The sequence below is a fragment of the Agelaius phoeniceus genome, chromosome 2 (genome assembly GCF_051311805.1).
Source record: "Agelaius phoeniceus isolate bAgePho1 chromosome 2, bAgePho1.hap1, whole genome shotgun sequence".
Taxonomy (NCBI): Eukaryota; Metazoa; Chordata; class Aves; order Passeriformes; family Icteridae; genus Agelaius; species Agelaius phoeniceus.
This window is the reverse complement of record NC_135266.1, coordinates 114,082,290-114,107,363: the sequence shown is the minus strand read 5'-3', so window position 1 is coordinate 114,107,363 and position 25,074 is coordinate 114,082,290. Positions and strand designations below refer to the sequence as shown.

Below are 25,074 nucleotides of genomic sequence, written 5' to 3'. Positions count from 1 at the left end.
TAGTGAAATAGGGAAATGAATTTTGTTTGATTTGGGATGATATCAGGAACATGCCTTTGCTGCTGCATGTTTTCAGGTTTTAGCACAAAAAAAAGAACTCACAGTGCTTATTTGTACCTCCTTCGAAATTCATCATCACAAGCTCAGTGCCATTTGTGGAAAGTTGAATGACAACTGAAGAAATGCCGTAGTGAAAGTTATCAAAACTGCCTAAAATCTCTTTCTTTTCTCAGTGTCTAGATTTAAGCTTATCATCTTTAGGCATCTAAAAATTAGTTTTCTTCTTATCTTCCATAGAAACATGTATGTGGATTAAAAATCATAGACAACAGACCATGATATTTATTTTCTAAGCACTTATCTAATGTGAAAATTTTGAAATATCAAGGCAAAAAAATCACCTGCTGTAGTAAAAATGTTGTCCTGGAATAAAACCCCCACTTATGGATTAGCTGAAAAATTATTTGATTCCACCTTGCAAGGCATGAGCACGTCATTTCTGAGACAAAAATCTAGTTCTTGTATTACATGTTGCTGTTTTAACTACCTCATGCAGTAATATGTGTTTATATGCCACCTTTAGGGGCAGAAAAAGCTCAATTTCCCCACATCAAAGATCCCTTTTTCTACCCCTTGGGGAGAGGAAAGCATAAGGCTGTTTCCTCCATTATTAACATTTTGCCTCAGGGCAAGTGGCAGTATAATCCCTATCATTTTTACTTCCTGCTGCTCCTCTGGGAAAACACAGTCCAGCCAGGCATGTGTTTGTGGCTCTTCCTTTCATTTGTGCTTCCTGCTGTGCCTGTGCTATAACAGGACAGCAGCAGGTGGCATAAATAAAGGAGAAATGTGGCAGAAAGCTCCAGACAGCTCCTGGCATTTCCAGTTTGGCCATGGGTTAGAGTGCCATCCTCTCCAGGAGAAAAGAACAGGCTGTTTGGGGTTTTTTGTTTGTTTGGTTTTGTTTGGTTGGTTGGTTTTTGTTTTGTTTCTTATAATCAACTCCCCACCCATTATCAGGAAGCAAAAATAAAAGTAATGCTTTCATTGCTCCTAAGAACATAACTTCATGATTAAATCATATTTTTTACTGTGTTTTCCACTGCTGGCATGCTTTGAAACTAGTTCAAAATTAAATCCAAACTCACCAGGAATCAGTGGGAAAGGAAGAAGTTTATTCATGATGCCTGTACATGAAATACTCTTCTGTGCAAAGGCTTCCATGGATCCATGTTAAATCTCTGAAATTTCTTTACAGGATACTAACAGACAAAATGTATTATATTCAGATAACTTCTCACTTTATGGAATAATTGAAACTATTTTAAATCATTATAGGTTATCTTTCTTCATATTTGATTTTTATACGTAGTTGGTTTTTATACTTGGTTGATTTTCTGAATCAAAGTTTTTCACGTGTTATTAACTTTGATATTTTATTTAGAACATCTCATATCTCATCTCATAAAACACAAAATTTTTGTTAGGTAGGTTAACAAATTAGACACAAAATTTCAATTTGTTTCGCAAAATGTGGGTTAAAGTATTTATAATTGTTATGGAGTTTTCATCACCAACATTTTTGCTTCATGTTTCTTTTTTTCAGATTCTAAGAGGTAATTATATGAATTTTTGTATCTGCGTTTAAATTTACACTTTAAATAAAGGGCAGGGGATAATCTGTGTGTATTTTCAGGACAGTGAATCTGACTTTGGGTGGCAGATCTTACCTCTGCTTTACCAGAGGCAATAATTGGACTGGAAATTTATAGGAATTAAATGCCCAATTTGCTAGAAAAAGTGAAACCACTGAAAATAAATCTAAATAAGTAATTTTAAAGAAGAAGAAAAAAAATTGAAATCGCAAATCCATCTATATGAATCTGAAGTGTATTGAGTGCTATATATATATATATACACATATATATATATATCTCACTTAGAGGAACAGAACTGAAGTGACAAAAATTGCTCTCACAAAAATATGGCTGCAAATAATCAAAGTGAAGAATGAAGTTGTTACAGTCTCTTGAATCAGCATGAAACTTTGTGGGCATTTAAAAAATTGGGTAATAAAAAGTGTTCTGCTTTTCATCCCACAGAAGATGGCTCACATTCAGTGAACAGCAAAGTCCCTTAAATGTGGGGCATAAACAGATGGATGTTGATGATTTTCTGTAAGATTAGACAAAGAAACTCAACCACAGAAAATCACACATTCTCCACTGAAAGTACAGAGTAGAAAATTGCCAGACTGGATATAGGGATTTTTCTGGCCTCTCTTTTGCTTGTAGTGAAGCAAATTATTAAAATTTACCTTAGAGAATCTCAAACTTGGCATGTGTGACATACTTCCAAGAACTTACAAAGCCATGTGTCCAGAGGGTTCAGAGCATGCAGACAGCTGAGGAGGGGTTGCTGCTGTTGCCAGTGCAGATGGCAGGATGTGACCAAAATATTTATAGTCCAAACTGGCTTGAAAAACTAAAGTTACCAAGAAAAAGAACGAGCTGATTGCTAATATTAGTCTGTGTCTTGCAGTGTTTGGTTAGGGAACAAATAATAGTCACTATATAGAATAGAAGGGAATTGCTTTTTGCCATTCATAGTGAATTAGAAATTAGGGGGAAAACTTAACAGTGATAAAGCATCCAAGGTGCCTGGGGAGTGTCAGTGTAAGTCAGAGGGACATCTGGAAGTCAGATGGGATAGGAAGTTGAAAATATCATTATTACATAAAGATGAAAGAAAAAAATGCCAGATTTTTATTTTACTGGTCTTACCTGGCACCACCTACTCTTTATCCTCCCAAGTCCCTGAGCCTCAGTGGGAATGAGTTATCCAAAGTATTGGAAAATGGAGTTAGGGAGCACTTAAACTCTCTAGAGACTGGCCCATGGGACCAGACTGGAGGCACTCAGGGGAGCTGACCAAGGTGCTGCTGAAGCTGCTGGCACCTTGAAAGGTCACAGTGCTCCATGGAGGTTACTGGTGACTGGAAAGAGCAAATGTCACGCCCATCTTCAAGAGAGACAAAGTGCATCCAGGCCAGTTAGTAGCACTTCAATCACCATGAATACCGTGGAGGAAATCCCCCTGAAAACCACATCCAGGCACATGAAAACAAGAAGTTGCTTGGTCCAACCCTCATAAATTTATCAAGGGCAAATTGTATCTGATAAACTGGATTGATGATTGACAGATTCCTTTCAACTTGAATTATTTGGGGATTCTATGAATCAAGGATATTTTTTTTCCCAATTATTGGCAGGCAATACTGAATTGAACATCTTCCTCAAAGAACCAAAATTTAAAATGTATTACTAAAACTGAGCACACTTAGACATTTCATGAAAATGTAAAAGGACAGAAAGTAAGCGAGATTTTTATGCTCCCTGTGACTCTTTTGAAATATCAAATGTTATTTCAGATAATGAGTTTCTGGAGGATGTGGAACTAATAAAAGTTTTAACAGTATTCAACTCTGAGGTTGTGGTGTCTTAGCTTTAGTTCTCCCTCTCCTCTGTCCCTATGACCACTAATCTTTGTGGTCTGGAGCACATCTGCTCCTTTTCAAAGTACAGCAGAGCAGCCACTCTTTCCTCTGGCCCTATAAAGATTCACAGTAAGAGAAAAATGAACATATTGGAAAACTGTAACCTCTAGCAGCTGACTGTGAAAAACAAGGTGAAGATAATGAACAACAGTGCTACTCAGAAACAGAATTAGGAATGATTCTTGCTTTGGTTTCTGGCATATAGTAAGAAGATATATTGACTTGGATTTAGGGGTTTTTAGTTTTCATTGGGAACGTGGCAGGGCATGGTAAAACAAGATATAATTTACAGACCTTTCTCGGTTTCTCATGCAGGTATATTTTATTATGGGAAACATATACCTTGTTTATTTCTGATTTGTTTCCAAGAATTATTATTGAAATTGCTTATGCATAGTGTTTAAAAACAGATCCAAACATGATTCTGTCGATTTTCTTTTCAATTAAGGTCTGATTCTCCAGCAGTATTTGCCAGAGAATGCATGCAGTTGCATTCATACAGGTTGTTTCTTGTTGGTTGTGGCCTTCCCCAGTTTCTGATGCTGTCCCTCTGTCAAATCATGAAGAAAGCCCTAAGGAAAACCTCTGTGTACAGAGCCAAAGGCCTTGGTCATCTTTATCAAAAGTTACTTTTTTTTTCCTTGATGTTACTTGTTAGTTGTCATTGCTAAGGGTCTACCAGACTCTTATGTAATTTCTGAGCCCCAGTCATCCAGTTGTGCTTGAATCAAAACCTAAAATTGGTCATTGCATATTGTTTGAGGAGAAAATCACATTATTTGGTTTATACCCTTTTTAAACTTTCTTTTCCGTAGCACCTCTTCTATTCCATAGCACTTTGAACATGCTTAACAACATTTCATCAACCATTAAATATCCCTAATTGGAAAGCCTAAAAAGATATATGGCATTGTTCTGTGTACGTAAAATTCTGGTCTTGAGAACAGATGATTTTCTGTAGACTTCTTCGGCTATGTGTGGCATTTGCATATTAGTACAGAGAGGTTGGACTTACTGCAGTTATTTTTATGTTCTAGAGAAGATTTACTACTTGTGACAGCACTTGAGAGTGTGAAGTATCTGCCTGCTTTATTTAAAAAATTTAATCGTGCTGAAGTGGAAGGAAATCAATTTAAAAGTGTGGGTTGAAAATGAGGAATGTTCATCCAATATTTGTCTGATAAGTAGGGAATAATTCAATTCAGCACAATCATACTTGAAATATAAACCCATTTAAAACCTATTATTGTAATTGCATTAACTATTACAACAGAACTAGCCAGATTGATTCTGAAAAGTATGTATTGAAGTTACAAATTTCTATTGGAAGAAAATTTGTTGACCACTTTTACTGCAAACTGTGTATTAAATTTAAATATCTAAAGTTTTAATTCTTTGTTATGCTTCTGGTTTAGTTTCTAGACTCTTTTTTTTTCTGTGCTGAAGAATCAGGTACAGGAATCATCCTTCCCTAATCATCTAGGATGACACCAGAACTCAGTTTTATTATTGGGAAGAAGTGTTAGAAGATGCAACATTATTTTACTCACTATTCTTTAGAAGGTAACCTAATGTTAGATATCCTTCAGACACAAAAGCAGTTACCAGTGGCTTTTTTTTTTAAAGAAAGGGGGGGTATTGGAATATTCTCATGTTAATAACCTATCCTGAGTAAGTTCACTCTTCCAGGAGCCATAGAAGTGCATGTTAAATGTACAGCATTTACTACTTCATTTCAGTCACATTTATTTTCTTGTTGATGGCTCTGGGATCATCAAGGATGAAGGCAGCTAAATAAACTTCTGTCTAATTTAACCACATTCAGTGGAATTTACTGAATGTTTCATGGTTATTCATGGCTGGAGTTGCTAAGGCAGATGTGTGAAAGGCTCAGTCTTGCATCAAGTTGTGTCATTCAAGATACTTAAAGATGTCTAGAAAGAACAGCTCCTGCAGTGCAGAGCTTGAAATACAAACCTTTTTTTCTGGGAGTATTTAGTATTTGGCATGACTATCAGATTTAGCTGTCTTCATGTTAAGGTAGATTTCCACTGAAAAGGACTATATATATATATATACATATACATATATATATAAATGTATATAAAAGAACAAAAATGGAATCAGAACTAGGAAAGGAAATTGAATTTAAGCCCTTGGAAAGCTGCTTTGATTATGTCACATTACCAACCTGTTGCCATCCCAATACAAAATAACAAATAAGTTGAGGTAGAAAAGTAGCAGATAGCTTTTAAATGTTTTCTTAATTAGTTCAAAATCATTTCAGGTGTTTCATCAATCCTCTATTCACTATTGAAGTCTATGAATAAGCTATCTATTTTCAGTTTTATTTTTCATTGTTCTCTTTGATCCATGCAGATTTGTCTGTGGATGTGGTGTGTGCACATCTAAAGGAAAAACTGTTAACAGCAAGAGCAGATTTTCTATAGTTGTCGTAATCAAAATCTGCAGTGCCTGTCTGTGAAGAGCAGGCTCATCCCTCTCTTCCTTGCTGTGCTGATGACCACTTGCACAGTGTAGCTAAACACACTTGTGGTTCCATAGAATGAAGGATATTTACATTTTTATTGCACAGGCTGCACACCATTCATAGCTTTGACCTTGGGTTACTTCTGTTGAGACTGAAACTTCATGGCCAGTGAATATTTGTATGTATGTGGATTTCCTCAAGACTCACATTAACACTCACCCAGATTCTCTGGGCTTTGGTATTTTCCATAATTTCCTATAATGTCCTCTACAAACATGAAGCTTTCCTTGAATTTGACCTGTCTGTTGTGCTCTTTACCCATGTTCATGTTTGCAGTAATAGAGCAAACCTGTCTGGAATGGAAAATGGGCCAAGTTCCTTTATCAAGGTGCTCTTGACTCAACAGTGATGTATTAATTTTTTGTAGCTCTTTATTTTCGTTAAATAGTGTTCTCAGCTGCTGGCATGGCATGCAAATGTTTTATTTCAAACTGTTCACTTGGCCACCCAGGAGAGAGCTCTTTGAATTCTGGCACTATTAGCATGTTGTAGAATGGGAAGATGTTAATATTTCCTTTATATCTTATAACAATACTACATAGATATATTATATGAAGAGTATAAACATTAGGTATAATAAGAATATTCCTAAGGGAATGGTTAAGCCATGAGGAAAGCAACCAACATCTGTGGGTTGAAGTTGTCTAGGGGCTGTTCCCTGTGTTTTCACACTTTCTAGTTTAATTTTTGGAGGAGAAAATGTATATCCTTGCTAATTTTCCCCTACAATTCTTTGTGCATCTCCTGTTTGTTGCAGTGCAAGAAAGTTCAGAAAAGACTGCAGCAAAGTCATTAAACCTATTTGAACAGAAATTTGTGTGTTTCATCTAGTGCCTAGGAGCATTCACCAGTAATTAAAAACCATAGGAACTGCTTGTATGGGTAGAGTGGTGTGTTTAGAATACACTTTTCAGCTGTGGCAACTACAGATTTTTGGAGAAGAGTTTGAGCAGCCAAAGCCTGGCAATGTCAAGGCTTCTCTTCACCTTTTCCTCAGAAAGCCCATGATAAAGCTTGAGTCCATCATGCCTTACTAGATTTTCTTGCATTCCTTATTCTGTTTTGTCAAGGTTTACTAATGCTACTCCACCCTTGTTGTTAAGTGTGGATGCAGCTGCCAGTGGCCATCTGTGAGCGTCACTGAAGGCTAAACTGAGCAATCTCTGATGTTGTAGATAATTCTTTAAGGAAAAAAAAATATGCAAGCAGGAGACTGCTTTCCTCAAGAATAATATTTCCGATTTCATCACATACTTTGATTATTTTATGTTGGTATTATGGGCGCTCAATTGCAGTCCACAGAGAATTCAGCCTCTGAATGGCTTAAAGCTGTTGTCAGGTACCTCTGTCCTGGCAGCATTTGGAGCTGAAGTTGTTGATCCCCGGCAAGTTTTTCAGGACAGCTGACAGAAAAACAGAGGGCACGTTGATACAGATTTGTTACAACTTCTTCTTTCCCCTTCTCCCCAGTACATCAATTTTCTGCAAGTAGCGTTTTTCCAGGGGAAAATCTGTTTCAGTGGTAAATTGCTGATCTGCTCTGAACACCATGGGCAGGAGAGGTCACTCTGTCACTTTGGCAGTCCCATTACCCGGCCATTGCTGTGGCCCTCTGAGTTACCAGCACTCATTTATGGAATTGAATTAATGAGGAAACGAGGGCACCCTAATGGCAGTAATGCCTCAAGGAGGGAACGAGGCAGCAGATCCCAGTGCCAGGGATACAGATTGTGTATCTGCTCAGAGCATGTAGTGTTTAGGCTGTGGATTCTCAGCCTAGCTGGGAATGCTCTTGACTGAATAAAAGCTGGGAGCTACACAGTGAAGGACTAGTGTGCATGGAGCTGTCTCAGGGAGAACCTGATGCTCAGTTAGAAGTTGTCACAAATTTCCTTGTAATAAGAATAGCATCTGTTCTTTTCTCCTAAAGATAATTTGACTTTTCAAAATAAATAGGAGCATTAAGTGTAGTAAAATAGCTTCAGTCACTAGTATTAGTAGATAGAAAACAAAGAGAGCAGATTTGCTGTTTTAAGATTATACAGTTTTAATTGTGACAGCTTTATTTTACCAGGTCACATTTCTATTTAAATCCTGTTTTAAGCAATCCACCACATTGGCAATCCTTAATATTTTAAATCATGTGTGATTTTCTCATTTGACAGAGTTACCAGCTTAGTCTGGCAGCAGAGTTTATCAAAATCCTGTCTCTTCAGCACTGTGAATTTGTTCACATTCTAAAACTTCATTTTTTATTAAATTAAAAAATCAATAGCTAAAAGGATCAATGGATTCGGTAGCAGCTGGCTTAATCTCAGCAGAAATGGATTGCTGCCAAACTCCATGTTGCTGTTTAAATTGATTCAGCCAAACATCTTTTGCTCAAAAAGTCAATTGTGGTGAGAGAAACACTTTTTGTTTAAAAATGGCATATAAAATTGGTAGTCTTTTGTGCATGTGTGCATTTGCACTCTCTTTTGTTTTTTATGAGACCCTAGGAAACAGAAATTTTTTACTGAAGAGACCCTCTGAGCACCTGCTTATAGGTCATTTTGTCCAAAGTTGGCACTACTGTTTAGAAAAATGAAAGAGTATTTAAATTTTTTTTCTATTTATGTGTTGGTTTTGTGCTCTACATCTGTAAGCATTTGATACTTCTCTCTATTTTCCAGTCACTCAGCTTACACATACAGTACCAGGTAATTTTTTTTTGTCTCTGAGTGCCAACTGAAAGATATCTAAGTACACAGTAGGCACTTTACAATCCTTATCACACACCATTAGACACTAATGTACTACAATAATGATCTTGATAATTGCTCTCTCACCTCACAGCACACCTGCAACTCACTTAATACATTTTTGGATCTTTTTCTTTTGCATAAATGAAATCTCCTAATGAAAACTCTATAAGGAACTTTCTATGGTGAACATATAAAGCACCATATGTAGAACTGTGATTTAAATGGGTGTGAAACATGAGAAATCCTATGTGTTTCTCCACTGTCCAGTATTTGGGGCATTGACTTGATTTCAAATCCTATATTGGAATCCCCTCCAAAAGGTTTCTGTATTTTTCTGGGCATTATAAGGCAAACTGGTAGCTTGACCCAACTGAGGTAACTCTAGAGAGTAAAACACAATTATTGGGCTAACCCTGGAAACATAACAGGCAGTTCCCTAGCACAAAGCTGGTTCCTGAGGGGTTGCCCAAAGGCTGTTGGATTTCTCCCTGAATTTCTTTCCCTCTTCTTCTTCACGCTCTAATTTTGGCAGGATGAAGTGAAACAAATTCAGTGCTTGGACTCTGCTGGGGTTGGGCCCAAATGAGGGTAAGACATCATGCCCTTTATTTTTCCAGCTGCTGTGTATCAGCAGCTGCCACAGTTTTACTTGACAAGCACATCTTCCTTCTCAAATCCTCTTCTTTTGAGGATTTCTTTCAAGAGTGACATTTTGAACCTCACTTCAGAACACCTGTGCTTGAAGATCCATCTCAGTGCATGCTGAGCAGCAGGGGCACAGAAAACCTCTGTCCCCTGTAGTGACAAGCCAGCAGGAGTCAGAGACTCAGTGAGAAGGCCAGGCTGATGGAGGGGTTGCAGGCTTTTTATGGAAGCACCCTGAATCCCCCAGAAATCTTCCAGTCTGATGAAAGACTCCATTTCCATGACAGTCCTAGGACCTCTTGTGATAGATCTCAGAGGTCTCAAGGCTACCACTGACAGCTCCGTTGCTTTGGGAATTCTGACTCACTTCTTATCATCTCCCTTCATGACAGTGGGCTGTGAAACAAAGGTTCTCTTCTCTTTTATGTTTCCCCTCTGCACCTTTGGGGTTTTTGGACAAGTTATCATGGTAACACACCACCTGAGGCCAGGCTGGATCATGGCCACTGCTACTTTAGGAAAGCCATGACTCAGTTTATACCTACATTACCCTGCTTTGTCAAGTACCTTTTCAGGTACCAGTTTCCAGAACATCTCTGCTCTTATGGCTCTAGATGTTTTCAGCAAATTTGGGGAGGTTGGTATCAAATGAAAGATCTTACTATGGTTATTTCCTAGTGCTATTGGGAATGCTTTCAGTCTTCAATTCCCTCTTAGTGTTTGACCTTAGATTACAGACCTTAAACTTCACCAGAATTGGGTGTGAGAGATGCCCACAGTGTGAATGTACAGAGGAACAACACACCTTGAGGTGTCTCCATGACTAATGGGCTGTATTCCCTCCACAATAAGCTCACCATGTTCTGGGGAGAGGCAGAGCATGGTGTGTTTCCTTCACCTCGTTGTTCAAATTGTCACTACCAGCACCTAGCAATTCTCTTCTGTCACCCTAATCCATCACAATATTTCAGTGGGATGGAGAATGGCAGGCAATAAAATGTCTCCTGGAATATAAATCAGCTCCTAATTTGTTTTTCTCTAAGCCATTATTTCTTGTGTGATGGTCTTCTCCCAGGTGTTTCAAGCCTGTCAATCAGTTGCTGCAGGCACTTGTTTTCCTTTCCCAGGTTGTGCTATCTCTGGACCTGGCAGTAACAGAGTGAGGCACCCAGCAGCTGTAACGCCATGTTAAAGCCAAACAGAATTCAAAGCTTGTCACAAACAGAATCTGAAACACAAACTGCATTAGCAGAAGGGCAAAGTGTTCTGCACCAGGACCTAGTTCAGTTCCCTGTGTGTTGATGAAAGAGTGCTCTGAGCTTCCTGATCACTGGGGGAAAATTAGTTGCTGTGAGACGCTGACTGATGGAATGGGAATGTCTGTGCTTTCCATGTCACAGCAGAGTATTTTGGGACAGTAACAAGAAATTCTGTGCTCCAGTGCTCGCTGTATCTGTGTTACAGATATTTGCCTGATAGATGCGCTTTTGTGCTACTTCTGCTGGAAGTTACATTTAGTCTTTGCTCAGATCCTGTAGGCCAACAGAACAAGCTCCCTGACTGATTTCCAGGTAATCAGCTTGTCCAAGAGGGATTGATTAGTTCTGCTTCGTTTGTGAGCAGGTCTCAGAAGATCCTTTCTTAACAACACAGAGCACTCAAAGAGCCACCAATGCTCCTGCACTGACTTCGGTCATAGGGAATTCTGTGATACCATGGCCTATCTAATTATCAAATTGAGATGGACGGAACTGGACTATAGTGCTTAAAAATATGAGTTATAAACCCCCCAAAACAACTAGGTTATGTAATAAAAATAAAATTAAAATACTGGCATACAGTGAAGAATTCAAAATCCGGCTGGTTGCCAATTTACCATGTTAAATTCTAGTTGGATGTTTTCTTAGCAATGCCCAGTTAATATTCTGTGCAATGCCTCCTTCCTGACCATGAATACCTAAGCCACAGGAAGCACCTTTTCAAAGTTCACAATAAATTAACAATCATTTACTAGATCAGTGATAACAATTTCTAGTCAATGTCAGCAGGTTTCAATCTAGTTGCAATATTAAGGGCTAGGATTTCCTAAGGGTGAGGGTCAATATTTTATTATACATTTGTTATTTATAGTTCTCATTTGATATATAGTGCATCACCATCTGAAAGGACCTCCTCTTCAATTTGACAGCTGGGCATTTTAATGTACATATAAGTGTTCCTATAAATTGTCTCATACAAAGGAAATGCTGGGAGTTGCCAGGTGTTTTTCTCCAGTTAGAAGTACTAAGAAATTCTATTTCTTTCTGTTCTGGGTAAAGCCTACAGTCAGTAAAACTCTTCATTTTTCCTGTAGCACCTTTTTGCTTTTGAAGCCCAGGAGAAACCGCCAATCATTTGTTCAGGTCAGTTCAATTTCTGTGTGCTTTGCTTGAACTTAATGTGGCAGAGAAGGAGAGAAGAAAAGTAACTCCATGTCCCTTGAATTATTTTAGTGCACTGAGACGAGTGAAAGTAAGACAGAAGCCATGGCACATTTCATCTGATGAAATAATGTTCCATTTATTACAGCATTTTATATCCTGGCTGCTGCCCTACCAACATTGGCCCTGAGGATACCCTTGCCAGGTTTGCCTTTCCACTAGAGAGGCCATCATATTCTAGAAACATCAGTTTGATCCCATGTTTCTGGTTAGGGCATACCAGGCTTATCCAGTAGAATGGCAATTTGGCACTTTAGCTGAAGTCCCTCCCTTCAGCTTGATGTCATGTAATGAAGGAGATATTGCATAAAAAATAATAATAAAACAAAACCCAGCGCTAACTTATCAAAAATGAGTCCAAATAACAGTTAGAAAGCAACAGCCCACTGCTGTGAAACTGATCATTAGCTCTCCATCATTGCTTTGAATGTGTGGGCATCATATTTTTTATTTAAACAATGTGCCAACAGCAGGCTGTGCTAAAATGCATAACCATCAGCTGCAACAGCTTGTCTGGCTGGTTATGCATAAATTAATTCCAGCTGCTTTCTTACTCCACTGTGTATCAAACATCTCACCTTTGCTTCTGTATGTTTTAGAGAAAAGATGAGAGACAGATGATAGATACTGTTAGTAGTCATTGAAATTTTTTTGTAGGCAAACAGATATCCCTGCCTTGGGGATTGTCTTGGGGATTTTAGAAGCTTACCTTATCTGTGTGGAGATTAACACAAAAAAGTATCTCTTCATCTTTTTTACGGTTTCAGGCTGTTTTTAGAAATCTAGGCAAACTTGCGTATGTAGACTCAAGGAGCCATAAAGGGATTACTGCTGTTTGTGGTGTGAAGAGAGTTCCTTCTTTTTATCTGTTTTTGAAAAGTCGAGTTACTTCTTTAATTGTAGCACTTTGTAACTGGCTATGAGAGGGGATTATCCAGGATGAATCCTCCGCATTGTACTGAACCCCACTCTTCATCTTCATGGCCCACGTCAAAACGAGCACTTAGGAATTCAGATGAGCTCGCTTCCCTCTTGCTGGAGGTGGGTTGTGACTGCTGCTCATGAGGACTCAGGGACAATCTGTCTTTCCCCAGAGTCCTGAGTGTTGATGTACCTGATGAGCATTAGCATCAAGGAGAGGAGGGTTGTTGCAGCTGTAATGCAATATCAGCACAGCCCTAAACTCCAGTTTGTCACAACCACCACAGGAGTTCTTTCCTCTTCCTGCTATCAGAGAATATTTTCTAAAAACTCTTGCAGAAATATTTTCATTCTGAATTAAGAACAGAATTTAAGGTTCCCCCTGTTTTTGGCTTTGACCAGATGAGTTTGTAATGGTTCTGATTTCTGAGTTCTTGTGGGCTTCCCATTAAAACATTTCCATTTTCAACGCACCCCTTGGGAAAATACAGCTCCTGCTTCAGCCTGCTGGGGTGGGATGCTGAAAGCAATACCAAAAACACAAGTGAGGGAGTACAAGAGAAAGCACAAATGTTGCTGAGGTGGCTTACTTACCGTGACCAGTATGAACTTTTGGTATTTACATTAATGTTTACAATTAATTTTTTCCTAACCTTCTGCTCAGCCCCTCAGGGGAAAGGCTGACGTTGCACTGTGGAAGCTGATACTGCTAAGTTTGATTAGATTATAGGGAAAGAAGATTTTCCATCTTCCCACACCTCTTGCCAATTAAGATTAGGAGTCTCAAAGTTGATTCAAATCTCATTATTCCACAAACATCTTTAAGATTGTGTGGACTTCAGTTTTGCAGTAGAAAGCAGTCTATAAACGAGCAGTTGTAATATTAGGGATGAAATTTTCAAGATTTAATTGGGATAATGAAGGAGATACTAGAAGCACTATGAAGGCTAACACTTAATGTACCTCTGAACAGAGGTCGTTAACAATTTTATATTTCAGCAATATTATATCACAGTCACTCATGGATATCCTCTTTGTATTGACCTTTTTTTGTTCTTATGCTTTTGATTGCTGTCTTAAGTCCTTCTGTTAAAAAATAGTATCTGAGGTCATTGACTTCGTCCAAATATTCTCAAAAGTGGCAGGGAATATACCTGACAGGCCTCTTTGTGGGATGTTTGTATGCCTTGAATGTGTGGCCTCTCTATGAGAACATAAAGAGACTGATTAGGATCCATTCTGCAAGTACAGAATTTATGATATATGATGGAGGAAAGGGAGATGAGGATGGAGAGAAGGTGTAATTAATTCCTAATTATTAGAAATATTACAGGTGTGTAGCCTGAGCTGATATCAAGAATAATACTGGAGATGATGTATTTGTTTTCGCAGACCAATGATACTTGTAAATGAAATTACCTGTAGCTCCAGTCCTGTGCCTTTCTTAATTGGACTGCCAGTCAAGCCCCTCTTTATCTGCTGTGATAGGTTTGAAATGTATAGATGCAAATTAATAACTGAGATGAGATGTATTAATTTCATATTGATTTCCATTTTCAACCTAAGCTTCTGCTTCCGTTCAACCCTAAAACATTTATCATTGTAGTAATTACAAATCAAAAAGATTGTTATTTACTGTCCTTAGGTAATATAAGGTAATCTTTCTGTTTTAAGCAATGTTACATTTCATAACAAAAGTTCTTGCACCACATAAAGGGCATTAAGCATCACCTAATGCAAAGGTCTCCATTTTGGTTTTTTTGGTCATCAAATTCATCTTACTGTCACATTTTACCTGGGAGACTGATCCCCACCTTGCTACAGCCTCCTTTCATGGATTGTAGAGAGTGAAAAGGTCTCCCCTGAGCCTCCTTTTCTCCAGGCTGAACACCCCCAGTTTCCTCAGCCACTTCTCATGTGGCTGGCTCTCTAGAAATATATTTTTATTCCCAAATAAAATTAATGTAGTTTTGCGTATATATTTCTATATCACGTATCTAGTTTTCTTAAACCAAACATCTGTGGCTATATTGCTCTTTATTGTTTGAAAATATTCATGTCAAGTGTAGTTACATTATTCTAGTTGAGTTTAAGAGAGTGGCTGTTTGTCTCGCTTGAGTTTTCTATTAAAAAATTAGAGAAAAGTGCCAAATGCACAGTCCATTGTTACTCTTTAAAGGAACACAGATTCCTGAATTTTACAGTTCCAAATATTGAATGAAGACACCGGTGTCTCATTTACTGTCAGAATTGTAGCTCCTGACCTTTGTCTCGCAGTCATTTTGCTCACAGTATGAGAAACGTGAATATAAGTGAAGGAAAAAGGTGAAAATCGACCACATACAAGCAATGGGCCACCCCCAGGTGAGAAATAAATGTAATGTTAACTGCTGGAAGACTTAGACACAACCAGAGCCCATGGATCAGTGAGTGAGCTGTAGCTGTCTTTATTCCTGTCATGTGTCCACACCTCAGCTAGGATAGAGATATTTATCAACTCAAAAGCTCTCTGTCCTGAACACTTCTGATCAAGTATTTAAAAGCTGAAATGGAGTTAAACTTTACCAGAATTAAATTCACAATCTGATGAGGAATGGCAAAGCAGCATCAGTAGTTGTCATTTCTGTGGACTGTGTAATCCTAATTCTGAATTTTATTTTTCTTTTGATTGAGGGATTATTCTAGACATGTCTAATCATTGCTCAAATATCTAAAATGATATATAAAAATTTTTGCCAGTTTATTTTAGTTCTGTGATTGCCCTGAAATGTTACCAAAATCACGTGTGCCTATTTAAAACTCTAAACATTTTTCTTTCAGAATGAAAACTGTCATGTGAATTTACATACTTAAAAATAGCAGGATACTATATTCACACAGTCCTACAAAGGTGGTGCTAGTAACTTCTAAAAAAATAACTTTTTAGCTAAACAATCTGTAGTTAAGAGGTCAGTTTCATGCCAAATCTCTGATTGTATGTTCGCAACTGTGAAGAAAAGTGGGGAAGAAAGAATAAAGTAAAACCAGTTGTAGGATGACCTTATGGTGCTGTTTTGGGGTCTTTGGAACCTCATTTAAAGAGCTACAGCTCCACCTGGCCTGTGGCATGTGAGGGCCTGGCACCTGTAGTCAGGATAATTAACTGCTAGAAAATCTGCTAGAATAAGTCCCACTGGCCTCTCTAAGCTTAAGGCTTTGGTTGGAATTTTTCAGGATGGGGATAATGTTATTTTTTTCATTTGGAAAATACTTAAAAACTGTAGTGTGCATTTAGTATAGTTGAAAACTAGAAATAAGGCTCTCTGTACTTCTTCAGCACTTTTAGGAAAGATTCAGCCTTTATGAAGATTTAATATATTTTTATAGTAATATTTACCCATGTTCTTAAGCTCAAATTTCTCTATCAATACTAGAAGTCTTTTTGGAGGGAACATTTTTCATATCAACCTGATTATTTGAGAATTCATATTAAAGTCATGGTTCATCTCTGGGAGATTCCTGTGAAATATCAGTGTATTCAGTGGAAATACTTAACTCTGATTCTTGTCATCAATCATGTGAAATATTCTAGACACAAGGATTGAAGATCTATCCCACATAATTACTTCAGTGAAACACAAATTAGAAACCTGTTCAGCTAAAGGGCACCTTCCTGATTTTTTACTTTATTTATATGGGGTTGGATTTGCATCATAAAAGGATTTATTCCTGTCCTAGAAGGCCAGTAGATGAATATTTGAGACCGTAGTGAGAGCTTTCCCTTGAGTTACCAAGGTATTGCCTATACATTGAAATTCACATTAGTCTGAATGTGATGATGGGTTGGGAGAAGTTGGCAATGTTTACTTATTGAAAAAACCAAACAAACTAAAAACCAAAACAACCCACAAAAAACCCCAGGAATGTTGGTGTCATCTGTACCTGTGTAAATACAATTAAATAGTTGCTGTAATTTGGGGCTAAGTACTGCAAGTAATTCTACATGGATGTGAGGAAAAGGAAAACTTCAATGAACTAATTACAGAATTTTATGTGTTGGTTCCTTGGCAAAATAGGTATTTGAATACTGATTTAGTTGCTGACATAAATCACAGAATTTTTATTCACAAGTACCACATTGTGTTACTCTTATGTCTTAAAACAATGATAGAATAGAATGAGATTACATAAAATTGAGTACAGTAATGTAGAAGACAAAAAGATGGCTTGAAAATAATTTTCAATAATCAAGATTATTTGCCTGTGAGCTTGTGGGTATTCAGAGATAATACAAAAGAAAATTGTATTTGCTTCTCACAGAGGCATGAGAGTACTTTATTTTCAATGGTAAGTCAGAACTGAAATAGTCTGGGAGTCACTAATCATGTTTGGTGTCTTTAAAAATCAAGCTTGTGAGCTTTTCTGCAAACACATCCAAAAGGACTCTATTTCAAAGGCCAAATGCCTGATTTTATAAGAACACTTCAGCATTTTTTGCATACGAATTACCCAACTTTACAATTACCTGTCTGGATTGGGGCATTTAAATATTCCCCATGATTACAGTAATTTTGTCTGTGTGCCCAAACTCCTGACTTGTACATGCAAATAAAGCAGGGCCTTAAATAAATCACACATTCAAAATCTATACCTGAATGTGCAGTCCTGGTAACCATAATTAAAAATGCAAGCATGATTTTAAGCCTCTCCTTTTAAATATTGGATTATTTAAAGTATTTTTAAAGTGAGTTAGATTGTTTTCTCATTGCTATTGCATCTTGCTAATTACATTAATAATTGCACAGATTAGAAAAAATTGCATTACTTTAGCTGATCTATTATCAAAATAATTGCTGTAGTGAAAGCAGTGAACCCAAAAAAATTTAGTTTTAGATCTTAAACCATTAAAAACTGCAGTGTTATAATAAGGCCATAACAAGAAACTATAACCTTGTAAATAGAGACTGCACTGGTGTTCAGATTTTTATTGTTAATAACTGCCTGTAAGAATATTCCATTCCTTCAAGGTCTGCCTTCTCTAGAAAGCTTACCAGTAGCAAGTCATGGCAGGGGGAGCTTTTGTAGGATTTCAGTGCATACCTTGAATGTTTTGGAGGCATGAAGCTAAGTGACATTAATTATTTGAGAACAGCTCTGGTAAATTACTATTTTCACACAGAAAATCAATCTGACATAAAGCCAGCCAACAAAACATCATTGCAGCAACACTCAGGCTGGAAGTTTTGGTCTTTGTGCAAAAGTGGAAACATCCTCAGGAAAAAAATGGTTACTAAAAAATTCCCACATGCAAAGCAAATTGAGTAATGGTTATCATAGGAATTAATTAACCCAGGCTAGCAGATTAATTTGTTATGGATAGAAAAAAAATTGCATCTGCAGATTCCAAGGGGCTGTTACTGCATAGGAAAAAGAGAAATCCATGACTAACTACTTATCATATATTCAGAGCTGAAAACAGAAAGGTTTCACATATAAAGGGGAAGAAGGAGGAAAAATGGGGAGAGGGAGGACAGAAACTACTGTTTATGGGATATATAATAATATGAGTTATTCTCCCTCTGTGTCCCAATAAAAGGGACACAGAGGAAGAATAACACATGTATGATAGCATTTGATATAATATATAATAAGGATATAATATGATTGACACACTGCTCTCCATAGTTGAGCAATTTTTGTACATGTGTCTGGTATGAAGGCACTTTAAAGCTTTCTAATAGTGGGAGGGATTTTTCTAGCATTTGGTTATTATGTTCAGACCAGGAGATGATCATTCTGTAACTGTTCTCACCAACAGATACAAGAGATAGATAATGTGCAAAGGAATTAGCCCCAAAATGCTAATGGTCTGATCTATTCAGACCATTTTTCCCTCTTGCAGAAAGAAGTGTTTGGTATAGTCTATTGCTTGCTTGCAGTGTCTTCTGATAAGTTAGTCCTCAGCTGTACACAGAAGCATGAAAGGTTCTATGAAAAGAGAAGTTGGACACTAATTCCTCTTTTAATAATACAGAGAAATTCCAACAAACACAGGTTCCTTCTGTAGTTGCAATAAATGATATTTCTTGTTGCTGCATTCACTACAGTGTTGAGAAACTTAGCACACTCCTGCCTTACCCTTCCCCCCAAAAGTCCTTCTAGCTAATGTCAACAATAGAACAATGATTAAAAAGTAAAAAAGAACTATGAAATAAAGCATTAGTGATGTTATACTTTAAAATAGAGAGTTTTCACAGCTACTGTGGACAGATTTGAGAACTCAGTAAGTTCTGCATTGCTCTGAAGTGTTCTCAGGGTTACAATTCTCCTTTTCTGTTTAAAGGTGATGGAGATGGCTGCTTGGAGCTGAAATGATCTATCCCCTCCATTCTTTTCCTGCAGACCTTCCTGATCCCAGGAGTATGCACTGATATATTGCAGGAAATTAATGCCTTCTTTTTCTCTGCTGTCATGTTCCGTGATTACCATTTCTATTCTGTGCCCTAATTAGCCTGACTGATTCCTTTCATTTACTATCTTCCTAAAACACAGTGATGCTCCTTTAAAAATTATGCAGTGTAGAAAACAGTATTTTTACTGTCACCTTTAAGGGTTTATTAAATCTTTTTAATTGTGCAATTGGTTTTTCTATGGGGTCTATCCATAAAATATCAACAGAGATAAAGACTAATTTGGGTGTGGAACAGTGCATTTGAGTATTTGTAGTTACCACCTCAACCAATTTATTGGACTCCAGAGTCAGCAGCACAAATCAGTGAAGGTGCATCCTGTTGGTTTTGTCTCTCTTCTTCCACCACTGATAAAGCACCTCAGTCTTGCAGCCATTTTTGTCACTTGGCACTGCTGTGAGACTTTAGGAAGGAAGTAAAAACACACAAAATTGCTGTAAGTTGCAATATAGCAATTTTTTCTTAAGAAAAATCTGTTTTGACTCATGAGTACAGTTTATAAAACATTTTTAAGGGATATTTTGAAAAGGGTGCAGCCCCTCTTTGCAACTGTGTAGCCTATGTTAGGAGCAGGTTTTTTTCTGGATATTGTCTTTATCTGGACTTCAAAGCTTGGTATTTCAATGAAATTAATCTCTTTTCAGCTGCCTATTTTGCTAATTTTGTATTGATTTATTATATTGGAACACTAATTTGCTAATTCTGTATTCAGTGGAGCACCCTTACATACCATCTACCTGTTGTAGTAGTAAATTTTATTTACAGTATTAGTCTGGAAAAAAAAATATTTCACCTGGTTCTAGGAATTAAGTGGAAAAGAGTTTTATCAGGATTGAAGACATTTTCCATCTCTTTCTTTGAGTAGTACTTATGCATTTAGAATCATACTCTTAAATTCCCTTCTAGTGTTTAGGATGCTTGTTTTTGTTTTGTTTAGGAGTTTTGTTTGTTTGTTTTTGTAGTACAAGAATGAGTCTGTGCAGAAGAGGATTTACCTGGATTGTGTAGCACAGCCCCCAGCTCTTTGATGAGCTGTTGGAGTGTACCTAGTATGACAGGAAGTCATAAATTTAATATAAGTAATATCTTGTCTGTATGTATTTTTTGGATAAACCTCAGATTCTTTTAAACCATGCTATGTGACCTGAATAATTGTTCAAGTTATTGTATTGAAACTAGTGATTTATACAGAGAAAAACTGCACTGATGTGAACTGAAAATACTCTTTGATAGGTGGCAATTATCTCCTTTGTCACTTCTTCTAATAATTTTCATTAAAAAAACTCCACAGAATATTGAAATGTGGGAATGACAGAAGAGTCCCTAGGGGGGAAAAAGAGCACAAAGAGGAAGAACATTTAATTTCATTTACCTATTGTCATTATGTAGTCTTATTTGAAGAAGCAGCCTTATACCTGTCTCTTTTTGTCTCCTCTGCCTTGCTCCTCTCTGAAGTCAAGGATTGGAGTAATGCTCCTATCAATTCCTCAAATCTAAGAATAGAAATATTAGAGAGCAGAGATATTGGCAAGAGAAGAGATTGATATGAACACACGTGCATTTAATTGCACACCGTAACACCCAGAAATATTAATTATCAAGTTTATTGCAAATGAAAAAGGGAAATCAGTCTATTGTCCCCCAAAATCTTTTCATTCTGTCATTAAGTTTTTCAGGGGTGTCACCTGTCCCATCCTTACTCTGTGTAGGAACTAAATCAAACTAGAGCTTTGTTTTCTCGATGTCTTTTATTTTTGTGATTTGTACTAACCAGCATGTTTGATAATTTATAATCTGGGGCAGCTGGCCTTCCTCCACTGGATTCTTCATCAGGTTTCTAGCAACTCATGCTGCACAGTCCCACTATCAGTTTGAACACAACCCAAAGTGAAGCCCCCTCACAGTCCATTTATGACCTGAATAAAACAAGAATCATGTGAGAAAAATGAGATTATTTAACCAGACAGTACTCACAATCAAAGGTTGTCCTCAGAGCTTTATTGTAATAATTCTGTAATATCCTAATCTTGATTTTTTGATTGTATTCTGCCTTTTTTAATATAGAGCATCCAACTTTCATGGCATTATTTTTTCATGTTCTTTTCTATCTTTTCTAGACACTTCTACTAAAGTATAAATTGGTTAAAGTATTATCATAGTACTTTCTGCACAGTGGTAGAATGGAACAGGCCTCATTGGATTGCCCTTTTTATAAAGTGAGCAGATGGAAGTGGGATAAGAGGACTTCAAAACTGAGATAATTCAGAATATAACAAATATGAAAGATACCAGTCTCACAGGACATTAGTGGGATCCAGTAAAGCAAGGATAAAAAAAATATATGAGGTGGAAATGCATAATAAAGTGTGTGATTCAGAAAGATTAAAACACCTCTTCCACAGCTACTGATGGTTGCCATTATTGTAAATGACAACAGAGTCTTCTTTGATTTAATTTGATTGATGAGTTCTCAGCAAGCTATAAAAAATCCATTTTCATGACAAATACTTTCCCACCCACAGACCAACAGTATCAGACATGCCTAAAAGTTGTTCCTAAGTTTCATTTGGACTCACCTTTAACTAATACTGTAGTGGTCAATTCAGATTTTATGAAACTTAAACTACTAAAAACTGGAATCTTAGACAATGATGTGCTCCCACAGAGCAGTGAAAATGCTGCTTTTGGTTTTTTTAGGGAACAAGATTTTATGGCCAGTCAGATGACCGCTGCATTTTTCTTTTCTGGGTTTTGTGTCTATATATTATACACCCCTGAGGCTGGGGAAGAACTTAATGGCTGTAACAGCCTCAAGCAGTAAAGACTCTTGCACAACAGAGCCCTCGGCTGTGTTTTGGAGTGATGGAGCCATGACCTTATTTACTGGACTGGGCAATTCAAAAGACCCTCAGGTGGCCATGGAGTAAACAAACAAAACTAAATCCCATCTATTCAACATTAAATAAGGAAAATTCTATTAGCTAGAAAACTTCTGTAATTTCCAAAACTCACAGTCAAATCCTGATGAAGCTGCAGCGAAGCACATTTATGGATGTGTTATCTTTTATTAAGCCAATTAAATTATCAGTGTTTCTCTGCCTAGTTGCTCATATTTCATTGGAGAAACCTGTAGTGTCTTTGAATTGTTCATTCAGATACCCTGCTAATTACTGAACCTTTAAGACAATGTAGTGTCTTTCCCCAGGCTTTACAAGAGTCACATATCATACAGTTTCTCTAATCAGTAACTCACAAAGTCACCTCTGGTAGAAAACATCAGGGGAAACAAGATGTCACCCAGTGATTTGGAAGGTAGAAAAAATACTCTGTGGTAACACAGATAAAAACAAATAAAACAAATCCTTTTTTTTTAGTAGTCATCTAGAAATCATTTGTAGATTTTCTGTGGAAATTGTAAATTTAGTAATTACTTTGGTTAATTTGCCACTGAAACACAATAATTGTTAGCAGAGTCTAAGCTTAGATATGTACAGCAGCTGAAGTGCTGTATTTCAGACTGAGGCTGCATATTCCTTGACTTTGACACAGTAACAGTTTGTTTTCTTCCATCATGAATGCTGGTAGTCAGCTCTGAGTTATCCAGAGAGATGAGTTTTCCCAAGCTTGTGATCATTTGGGGGCTTTCAGCTTGTGTTCTTTTATCTTGTTTATGAAGTGCTGCTTTTTATTTGGAAGTATCAATAATCATGATGGTGAGATTCTGCATTTGGGTGAGGAGTAGTTGTTAATACCTTTGTAAACTTCTCAATTAAAGGCTTCCCTGGTATCCCTGTAGTTTCTCTGCCACAGAATTTGATACATACTTGACTTAAGGGATAGATGTACTTGAGTTGACTTCAGAAGAAGTAAAATGATCCCCCTTAATCCATTTATTTTTCCCCTCCACCTTTTCCATGAGTATGTATGTGCTTTCTTTTAAAAGACCTACCATGTCAAAAACATAATTGCTTTTAATACAATAGAGACTACCATTTCAGAATAAAACATTTAGGTTTTGTTTTAATTAGAAATAAATCTTCTCCTTGAGTTTTATTTTGCAATAGTGAAGTTCTTGAATTTTATACAAAATATTGCTCTTGAAAGAGACATGTGTGTTTCTTTTGATCCAAATAATTTCTTGTCTGGTGGACAGAAGAGTAGAAGGAATGATTTCAGAGCTGACAGACATGAATTTCAGAAGTAATAAGGATTTTAAAGAGCACTCATTTTGTTTTAAATGAAACTGTAATTTTGAATTGTCAGCTCTTGAGTCACAAGCGTAGCATGTGAAATAAAGCAAGAATTTAATATTTATCAGAGCAGGATTTGAACATGAGAAGATGAGGAGGGAGCAGGGAAGCACAACACCCTTCCCCCAATTTTGCCTTACCTCCTCTTTTCCTTCCAGCACAGCTGAGAGGAGTCAGCCTGTGTCTGCAGTGCTGCCTTCTTCCCTGCACCAAACCTGCTGCCTTTCCAATCAGTGGAAAATTGCCACTCACTATAATCACAATTGCATCAGACCAGTAGCCTACTTCCTAGGGGAAAATCCCTGCTGTTCCCACCCTTTTTATCTCTAACACCAGAAATCCTTTTTTTTTTCCCCAGTCAGTGACAGCAGGGCAGGATACCTCTCTAATGTCTATTCAGCAAAGTCAGAACAGCACACTGGGAGGAGAACTGCTGAAATTGCTGGGTCAAAATTAAGCTCTTGAAATTGCATTTGAAAAATTGGCTCTTGGGTTCTGAGAGGCAATCAAGTGTTATCTTTTTCAGTGTCATCTTACTCCTTTTCATTCAGCTACTACTGAAACTGCTTTTATATCAAGCAAGGCCTTCAGAATCAGAAGAAAAACTGATCCTGTATATGTTATCTATGAGTTGATACTTCTTAATAACTCAATTAATATGAACTGACACTGAATCCATTAAATGTATACTTTGAGGTACCTTTTAGAAACACCTAATTTTAAATCTTTTTGTATCTTATTACAAGGAAAGGAGGTACTGCCTATTTCCTCCAGCAGTGTAAAGAAAATAGTCTTGAATATGTCAAAGTGAGAAAAAGCCACACGGAACCTCAAAATTATATTTATAGTGCTGGTTTCCATTGTATTATTGCTGGAGGAGTTAAGAGGAAAAGGAGCCTGTAAAATCTGCACATGTCTGAGTTGCTCTTTAATTTTTAATGTTTGCATATGGGGAAGCCAGAAGACAGAAACTGCAATACATGCTTGGCATGTGCAAATGTGGTAGCTGGCAGGAAAAGAAAGAAATCTTTGTTTAAATGTGTGTGATGAAGTCTGAGGATGATTTTAAAATAATATCTCAGAATGCAGGCCTGAGAGATCTGGGATAAGATTTTTTTTAATGACTTGTTTCTGCTTTAAAGGCCAGCAAAAAAAGGCTTGTGCTGTGGTTAGGAACAGCAGGGACTCCCAGTAACTGGGGAAGTGATGAGCTCTGAGCATCCCAACATTCCCTGTCCCAAGGCTGGCTGCTCTCCAGGCTGTTTCCTAACCCAGTCAGGAGGGTTGTGCATGTTTGTGCTGGATGGTGTCAGTATCTCCTTCCTTCATCTCTTCCTTCATCCCTTCCTCATCCTCCAGCCTCTCATGCCAACAGGGACCAGCTGATGGGGCCCTGCTGGCAGAGGTTTTTTGGGGCACTGTAGGCAAGTCAGACCAGCCATAAATATTTGGGGATACCATCCCTGTCTCATCAAGGA

At 37.4% G+C, this 25,074-nt stretch overlaps 1 protein-coding gene across 5 annotated transcripts in view; it reads left to right on the top strand.

Moving 5' to 3' along the window:
• EPHA6 (EPH receptor A6) overlaps positions 1-25,074 on the top strand; it is a 373,338-nt gene that overhangs the window by 148,037 nt on the left and 200,227 nt on the right. The window lies entirely within an intron of this gene.